Here is a 10,000-nt window from a genome sequence, read left to right on the forward strand (position 1 = left end):
CACTCATCTCTGCGCTGCCTCACTGTCACAGACGTCTATTGAATACAGCCACCGTCGCCGTCACTCCTGCATTTTTATTCCTTTGTGTGAGAGTGAAAGCGCCGGGAAAGTAGGATTGTATTTGCAGACGGCTTTTCAGAGTAGCACTAAAAATATGCCTCACAAGAACCACTGTTCTTTGTGTTTCTAGGAAAATGTGAAACTTCAGGCCAGAGGTTTAAGACGATTTTCTGACGATGAGGTCAGCCCAAAAAGCCAAAGTTAGAAGTTGTGATTTGTGCTGGGAGAGAAGGTCAGCGGTCGTTAGCAGACATGTGCTTGTAATCAAGTGTATGTGAGAGTGGCTTTAATCTGGGCCGCACTTGACCGCCTTGAACAGAAAGAACTGGAGAAAGTCCAACTCCGTGTGGCCTTAAATTAAAAACAAAAGGCTTCCTCACGGCAGTAACCTAGGGCTCTACGCCTTCAGTCATTCAGTCAATTTATTGGTCGATGATGTATTAGACTAATTCAATAATGTACCTGGACCGAAGCAAAAAAGGCACAGGCATGAATGAGCTGAGCGTGTCTTCAGTCGATCAAGAATCTCTTTAGTCGACTGCAGCCCTACAGTGTTCTAATAGTGGTCAACTTAATCAGTAAAGGCAGTGAAATTGTCATCATTATTTCAATTTTGGTTGTTTTGCCTAAAATATCTCCAAAACGCTGTACCTGTTATAACATTGCTTAAGATTATACGCAAAACATCAAGTGATTTTTGTGTTGTGTACATATCCTACATCCAGCTCGTCGATGAAAGCTCTCACCAGCACCTTTCGCCATCATCTGGTGTTAATCGAGAAGAGCACGTGGGTGCACTCGTCCCCTCGCCCCAGTGTCAGCGTACACTTCATGTAAAGTGCTTTGAGTGGCCTGAAGGTGGAGAGGCATTTTACTCCTTTGTCACACACATTCTGATCATTTCAACGCTCAAAACTGACAAACCAACATCAATGCACTATTTATGTGCATCAGCCGCCAGCTTTTAATGTATATATATGTATGTTTTATATATACCATGAGAAAGGAGACATGCTTTACTGAACTATTACATAAGAAGGTCATTATTTTACTGTATGTTGATCATTTTAAAACACATTATTGATCGAAAACGTCTTAATAATCCACAGACTTTCTGTCCAAAACTGCAGAACTAATAAGCCTCTTCATACGTTTTTATTTTAGATAGTTAGCAGTGTATATGTGTCACTCTGAGTCTTAATTTCTCACAAGCGCAGCGATGTGGGCGGGGATGAGGGATAGGTGAAAGCAGCACTCGAGTCTAAGTTGCAGGACAATACGGTCAATCATATTACAACTAATGAGGAGGACTCACAACCGGGTCAAGGGCTTATTAAAGTTGATAAATATGAGGTCACACAGACACCAGAGATCATCACACATTCAGTACAATACATAAGAGTTGTGGAGTGCAGGAAAACGTCAACTGCATTATAAATTGCCACGGAAAGGAGTGTATTTTCTTTTTGGTTCAAGCAAAGGGCCTGAAAATGTCCCCAATTTGCCTACATCACGCCAAAATGTGTCACGGTTGCAAAAATAGGAGGGAAGTGTATCTTCACGGTGTAGGAAACACAAAAGCTCTGGCAAAGACGCACACACGGTAAACGCGGGACAATGAATGGCAGCCATGAACAACATAGCGTGCTCTGCTGAGGACCCTTCCTTCCACTGCCATAACAAATGTTCATCTGTGTATAACCAGGAAGGTCCAGTCCACATATAATGGGCCTAATCCTTTTAAATAGCATCCGGTGCACTGTGCGAGACAGTAATGAATAAGAATGTGTCATAGAGCGGCGTTTGGAAAATGTTCAACCTAAATAATACAACCATAAAACATGTCGGACTGCGATGCGCTCCTGCTTCCGAACTGGATCCTCACTATTTCAGTTGCAGTGAAAGTGTACATTGTGGCTGCAAAGACTGGGGATTAATTTATTTAGGCATGAAAGTTTTGAGTGGGTCTGTGCCTAGAGCTCCTCCTCAGTTGACAGTGAGCATAAGGGAATACTTTGTGAAGGAGATGCTTCTTTTGTGGGAGTCTCTGAACTGTGTAAAAGCTGGGAGTCGACAAAGGAGCCACTTTAGGCAATTGAGAGACAGCTTGTGTCAGCAGTTTTACCTTCTTTGGCACAAGTGAAACTCTTAGCTTGTCAGAGAGACATAGCTTTCTCATCAACATCAAGTCTGTTCAGACACTTGACGCGCTGCCAATATTTGGGGTGTGTTACGATTGCCTTCATGAACTGTAGTATTTACTAGACTCATGCTAAACCATTCATTATGATATACAAATAAAAATACATTTAATATTGCTGGTAAACTGGCAAATCTCATTAACAGCATTTGCTTTAATAACACAGGAAATTCACTGTGAAGGTTAGCTCTTATTCCTCCAGCTGGAGTCACTAAACTCAGCCAAATCTGGGACCGGGGACACTCCCATACATCAATTAACTCACTGAAATCAAATTAACCCTCCAGGAGTCACACTCCCCTCTCACATTTCACACAGCAAATGAAGAGTGAAGCACATTACTGCAGCTACAGAGACACAGGCAGGTGTAAAGGCTGCAGAGCATGTTAGTCTGAGAGAAACACTAGTGCTGTGTGCTGTCGCCTTTACAAGCACATAAAACAAGTGACATCGTCTGATCAGTGTTAGCCCTGTGAGGTGAGCCGGCCAAGCGACCTAATTAGAGCAGTGTCCGTCCCCAGGGGTGAGTGACAGATAGACCTGCCAATCACAGGGCAGAGCGCCTCCATCATGCTCCGGCTCCTGACCCACACAAACATGGGCCGCACTAAGCACAGGTACACACAATGGACTGAAGAATTCAAAGACCCAAAACCACTAAGCGCTACAACACAACATGAAGCTGCAGCGTCAAACGTCTTTTACAGTGTTCAGGGACATGCCAAAGATGGGCCTCTGCTCACTCTAAATTATTCATGTGCAAATAAATAAACCATCCACTGTCTTAGTAGTGTCTCTTGAGTAACTTGATTAACAGTGACAAGTTATGGAGAGGGAAAAATTTGCGTAGATTCTGATAAAGAAAGAAAAAGTGATAATCAGAGGGGTGAAAACAGGGTGAGGAGCGAAGTAAAACAGTTGCTAGGCAACATATAACATCTGTGCAAATTCAGAGGGGTAAAATGAACTTCTCTGGGTAACATAAAGTCCAACTCGTCTGTTGTCCTTATATCATTAAAGTGCAATACATGGAGCAAAACGTGGATTTAGATATGATCAAACACAAGGTCAAGTATGGGACGGATCAATCCAGAAGCCACAAATTAATGACATGGTCAACGAGATAATGAATATGCACTAGGTCTCTTATAGAGTGAATACAAATATAAAAAACTGCAAGCAGGGCCAGCACAGCCTTCTACAGGCAGTTTGTGAGCTGGTAATGGGGTAATGGGTCAAAGCGAACAGGTCCCAACATGACTCTCACCTGACTGTGTTTGCTCACTGAGCGGGAGTGGCAGCTCAAGTCGTAATCCAACAGACACACAGAGTATTGTCATGTCATTCACCTTCACCTACAGTGTTCATTCATATCTGTGCTTGTGTTGTAAACCCTTTTGTCTCACTGTTCCACGGCCGGCTCCATTTACTCAACGAACCATGCACGGCCTGCAATTGAGCTGTACACATTTTCATTAGCATCTGAAAAATCATGAGTAGCTCCCTAATTCCAGATGAAAGAGCGCAGGCTTTGCAGCACAGGGAGAATCAATGCGCCAAAAAACCTCAGTGAATCCACAATCAGCACTTTCTGTTTGTTCTCATAAAGTATCCATCTGATTCACTGGAGATAATCTCAGTGGAACAGGATAATTAGACTCCAGCATATCAGAGCAAACATTAGTGTGCCCTGTCTTCCACACTTCCGCACAGCCTTTTTAACCAAAGTGTGCCACAACAGCAATTGAATACCATCCAAGCATATTTAGCCAGTTACAAGCAGGGCGGTATGTGCCTTTAAAAATTCTCTTTGTGGTGGTGCCGGCAGTCAGGTGAAAAGACAGATCTAGCAGAGACAAAGCCCGTCACTCCCCGGGGACACCGCCGATACCTGCAGCATTACAATTTAATCTGTCCAAGGAAATTCTTAAAAAAGAAAGAAAGAAACGAACAAAAGAGAAAAGAATGTTGAAGGTGAATCAACAAACAAGTCTGTTGAGAGAACTGATCTGTGAGGGGAAAGCACTGGAGCGTCTGACCTCACTGATATTGACAAAAGAACCATTTCCCCCTCAAAAAGGACCATACTATTGTAGACTGTTACTATGTATTTGCCTTTTAGAGAATGTGTGATCAGCAACAAAGAGTTAGTTTCTCTATAGTAGTATATAATCTGCAGTGGGGTGAGAAGTGAGCAATGAGAGCATTAACAAATGTTTGATTCTTTAAGATGTATTTAAAAATCCCTAATTGTGCACAAATGACTTCATTAAGCATGATTAAGCCTTATTTTTAAGAATTAACTTAAAAGATCAGAGTCAAAAAATCATTTTCAGTTAATTCGTTTCCTGGTGTTAGTATAATTGATAATACCCATTTGTACATGCTTCCAAGTCTCTGAGGTCTGCGGTGTTACAACTAATCTTAAAAGGCAGAAACATCTCAAGATACTAAGAACAAAGCTGAAAATAATCTCCCCGTGTCAGTCACTCCAGTTTACTCACTGACTTTCCATCCCGAAACAGTGCCAGTGTCGCCCTGCACACACGCAGCGGCACCAGCGGCACCAGCGGCACCAGCGGCACCAGCGGCACCAGCGGCACCAGCGGCATCAGCGGCACCAGCGGCCTCTAAGAATAGCACACAGCTGGCACTGCAGAGCTTTACATATTTCACACTCCAAATACTGCCCCGGCTCGTCCCGACCCACTTCCAGCCTGGGACGTACCCCTTCGCACCCGCCTTTGAACCGCTCTTCACCTCTGCGGCGCGGGCCGACAGGACCACTGCCCCGCTCACGTCCGAGGCTCCACTTTGGGGGATTTGGTGGAAAAAAGGGATGTGGAAAAGCAGAAGTGGCCTGGAGAAACCTTTCATGAGTGCTGCATTTCTAAAACAAGTATTAAAGGTGCACTATGTTACTTTCCTGCTTGTCGCCATGGTGATATGATATTATCCACTTCTATGGCAACAAAGCCGGTGACGTCACAAGGCCGAGTTATAGATCTGATCTGTGGAGAGGCGAGGTCATGTGTATTGAATGAATACAAGATAAATACGTTAATTCCACTGTGGAACATTGCAAACCCTTCACACGAAAAGTGACATTTGGTGAGTAAGAAAGGAAATGATGAAACATGGAACACACTGTCTTTATCTTCACGTCACTTACCAAGAGGGAAACATTCTAGGGCTGAGACAGGTTCATCGATTAATAGCATTAATAGAAACTAATCGATTGTAATCCTCAACTAATTCATTAATCAAATCATCTTTATCTGAACTGCACACAGACTCCAAAACATGCCATGATCTTAGAGAGGAAGTTTTAAGATTTACGCACAGGAAAAATGTATTTTGGATGATTCTGGTTTTGTGTGTGTGAGTATCCTCTGATGGCCTGAAGCAGCATCTCTTCAGCTTCCTCTCATTTACATTAGGTGAAAATCTCATGTGTTTTGGCATTCGGCGATCTAAACATCCAAGCGATTCATCCCAAAAACTGTGGCCGGATCAAACTTGACTTCCGAAGCACATTTAAAAACAACGACCAAAATGCTGAACAGCTCTATTTCTTTCAAACTGTGTGTGTATAGAATGGAAACACCTAAACAATCTTGATTTGCTTTTTCAAGAGATACATTTTTCATTTAATATACTGTTTGCCGTGGAAAATGTTCTGTTGCGACTATAACACAGAAAAAAGGTGCAAAAGGGTGTGAGAAACCAGACATTTAAACTGGAGCAGGTTATGATGTGACAACACGGGATTCCTCCACAGCGGCAGGGGCAGATTACAGGGCTCCGGGGCAGCACACACTTTCAAGGTGAAGGCAGTGCGAGCTGTCAAACGCCGCACACGGTTTGGAGCCAAAAGCACGGGTTTTGGGCGCAGGGGGCGGGCTATAGTGGGAAGTCAGCAGATGGAGGGGCTCCGTAGGGCACAGAACGCAGGACAAAGGGCATTCTGGAAATTCTGGACACGTCTTTTATCTGCGGAAATTACTTTGGATCAGTCGCTTTATTTACTCTTTCAGCCAAGCGGAGGAAAACGATATAAGACACAATTACACACTATTTTGTCCCTAAACGCTGCGTAATTTTTCAATCGTTTTATGGTATTTAATGTGATTTTGAAGATTCACCCATGTATTTTGCTTAATTCTTAGTAGATTAGGGGCGGTCGATATTGACAAAAAATAAAATCTCTATCTTTTCTTTGAGAATCCTGATAACAATAGTGAGACAAAATTAAGTCAATTCAACAGAAATGGGTTAAAAGTATAATACATGTACTTAAACGTAATAGTTGAGCCTTAATAATCTGACAAATGTGAAATATTTGTAAGATTAATGACAAAAGTTCATCAGAAATATCCCATTCTTTTATTTGAACGTTTACAACATAACCTTTCATCCATTTTTATTCTGAATCGGCTCATTTTATAGATCTTTTTTTCCAACAAACATTGAACTTGACATTCAAATTTGGCAAATATATTCCAAAAAAAACATTCACACTATTATCTGAAACTCTATATACTGCCCGCCTATAACAGCTTGTAAGACTTGTATAAACCGCGTTCCCACCACTTTCCACGTCTCGACAAACCATGTTCTGCATCCAATTCCCTCGCGCCAATTCCTTAGCCCTCCTTGACATCTCCAGCGCCATCAATATTAACACAACAAAATGCAAACAAAGTCTACACAAAGAGGTCCGCGCTCCTGATTACCTGCCGCCTCCTACAAGGCACGGCTCTCACCTGCCATAAATCAAAGCGCTCTCCTGCCCGAGCTCTCCCTGCTGCCTCATCTCTTTGCACTTTATTTCTCCTCCAGACACGGGCGTCATTATTATACATCCAAAGATCTCCACTGGAATAGCGCTGGGCCTAATGAGCACCTCTTAGCTGATCACATTAGACCTGCACTTGAGGACACTTAATTACCAGTGTTACACTCCATGTGCTTCTGTCAAGGGGACACCACCAAGTCCTTTAATTAAGGTCCTGCAGCGGCCCACCTTCCTCTGTTTGTGCACGGTGGCGTCCTTGGCATGTCGAGTGCGGGAGAGACGCAGAGGCCAGACGCGGGAGATAAAATATGTGCCGAGCGTGTGTGGGGGAGGAAGACGCATGTATTTGTGATCCATATGTTTGAATAGGGATGTGGGAGTTTATTCATTCGATTTATCGCAGCCCGCGCCTCTTGCTCTGTCCGCTCTTGCCTTGTTGGTACACACAAAGAACAGCATGTATATTGTATTATGGATGTGTGTTAAATAGGACGGTCTGGAGGGTTTTACAGTGTGCACGAGGGGCAAGGAAACAGTAGAGTTAAATCGATCGAATTACACACAGCAATGACAAAATGTACACCAAATCCAAATGAATATATATTTGGTCTTGGATGTGTGCCAATTCAAATATCCATTTCAAAGAGGTTGGAACACTTCTTACAAGTGGGCGATGCATTTCATACATTCTTTTTTGCAGCGTTATAAACTATATACTCCATATTCCCATCTTCAAAACAACCTCCTCTGCATTATGGATATGTCTGTAACACTTTATGATAACTTCATTTTTTATTAGCCTTAATAAAACATAAACAACAACCTCAAATGAACAAACAGTTTATAAATCAGGCTTAATAATTATATACTATAACTCCAAACCCCTTAATTATGCAGTTTATTACGCCTGAATCATTCTTGATAATGCATTTTTCCTGCTGTGTGAAGCACTTTGAATTGCCTTGTGTATGAAATGTACTCTACAAATAAACTTGCCTTGCCATAAACTATTTGTTGATTATGACTTCAGTCTGTGTTTATGTTTTATTAAGGCTAATTACGGTGTAGTTATTATAAAGTGGAATATACAAATAGTATTTCTAATCAGTTATTGATGGCCTGACAAGTGCAAACATTAAAAGCTATGTGTAACATGAAAATGTTATTTTCAAACGTTGCACGTGCTAAGTTACCCAGGCTTGTGATTAGCACAAAAACTAGGCTGGCCTTGTAAATCTGTGTGGCTGGATTCCTATTAACAAGATGGATAGTGTAATTTACAATACAGGTTCTTCTTAATATAGTCTTGTATGGAAGACAAACTATTTCATTGTTATGGTCGGTTTGTCCCGGCTAAGACAAGCATGTGGCATTTTCCTCACTCTCTTTTCCTTGTAGAATACAGAGCTGGTCTCAGAGTTTTTGTCTTGGCTCTCTCTCACTGTCAGTTTCTCGAATGGGCTGAGGGCAGCAGTCAGGAAATGCACATCAGTCATAATACTTTCCTAAAATGAAAACAGATTCGGCTGCAGACCTTCAGCTGCACACACACTCTCTCTCTCTCACTTCTTCTCAAAACATTCCTGTGTTTCTCCTCCCGTCCTCCGCCCTTCCCTCGTCCTGCTGCACTCACCGCTCCAGCATGCAGCATGGATCTCTTTCTCCCACTTACAAGCGTCTCGTCTGCTTGCTGCCACAGATGGATGCGTGGCGGCGCGCAAGACAGTTGTTTTGTGGGTTGTGTGATTGCAGAGATCTCGAGTATCTGACACAGGCTTCACAGAGCAGTAATCCACGCCCCCATAAAGTCCCACAGTATGGGCACTTAGGCTTTTTAAGGCCCGTTTTATTGATGCAGATTGCTATAACAGCCAGTAAATCAAAGCCGGGGGAAAGGGGTTAGTGCAAGCCGATATGCTGTTTAACAGGCGAAGACCAGCGCTGCCTGGAAGAAACAAGACTAAAGGTGTATTGACAACTTTAAGCTATTTTTATCTCATTTAATTTGATAAACATATCGTGGAATGATAACAATGCCTTTAATCGGAATAATATTTCAAAAGCATATCAAACGGCAAGCACTTTCAACATCGTGTTCTCTGTTGTTTGTACAACCAGCCCTCTCATTTGCAGTGATTCACCACATGATTCACTGGCACATTTTAATTATGTCCAGGCTTGGCAAATGCATCCGGAGTAAACCTTTTGTCTTTATATCCTTCTAGCAACGTTTGGGTGGGAAAGTGTCTCTTCTTTACTTTACTTTCAAACCGGTCACTCCACAAGACATCAGTGTGTGTTTTTTTTCCCACTCCTGGGGTTGGCCAAGTGACTAACCTCTGTGGCACTAGCCAGTCATAAATATTCTCAACAAGCCGGCTGATGGATGGTCTTGTTCAGCCTGGCTTTGAAAGGGATGTTCACAGGGCCAGCACGCACACACACAGCAGCCAATTCTGCCAAGTGACTGAATGAAATAAGCTCCTCCACCAGGGATTGCCCCCGAACTGCAAAACTGACAACAGCATAATCACTGTTTTCAAATGTAATGTGTCAGGCTGAGATAATTTAAGGAGTCAACGCCGGAGCGCCCACGTTTATTTACTGCCTGTGCACACACGCATTATCCAGACAATTGTGAAAGGTGTTTGACATTAAAGACATTTCTCTCGCTATCCGCCCTTACACTTTTGACATTTGTTTGTTTAGCCTCACCGTGACACATGTGCCACATCTGCTGGCGGCTCAACAACCTGCACGCTCACCTGAAAAGCCCCCCAGCAGCCCCCCTGTGTGCCTGTAGGTACTTCTCATCCTATGCTTGGACTGCTGCATGCCTTTCCGCTTGGATGCTCGCTCTAGTGAGACAGTTAAACGATTAAACCTGTGAAAGATAAACCTCCAAATGCGCAAAACCTGTCTGTAAAAAACTGCCCTTAACC

At 42.9% G+C, this 10,000-nt stretch overlaps 1 protein-coding gene across 2 annotated transcripts in view; it reads right to left on the bottom strand.

Annotated features, from left to right (window-relative positions):
- LOC140366899 (mediator of RNA polymerase II transcription subunit 13-like) overlaps nt 1-10,000 on the bottom strand; it is a 79,760-nt gene that overhangs the window by 68,178 nt on the left and 1,582 nt on the right. The window lies entirely within an intron of this gene.

This window comes from Eucyclogobius newberryi, unplaced genomic scaffold (assembly GCF_026437365.1).
Source record: "Eucyclogobius newberryi isolate DKJ021-1_F unplaced genomic scaffold, fEucNew1.0.hap1 SCAF_2, whole genome shotgun sequence".
In the NCBI taxonomy this organism is placed as follows: Eukaryota; Metazoa; Chordata; class Actinopteri; order Gobiiformes; family Gobiidae; genus Eucyclogobius; species Eucyclogobius newberryi.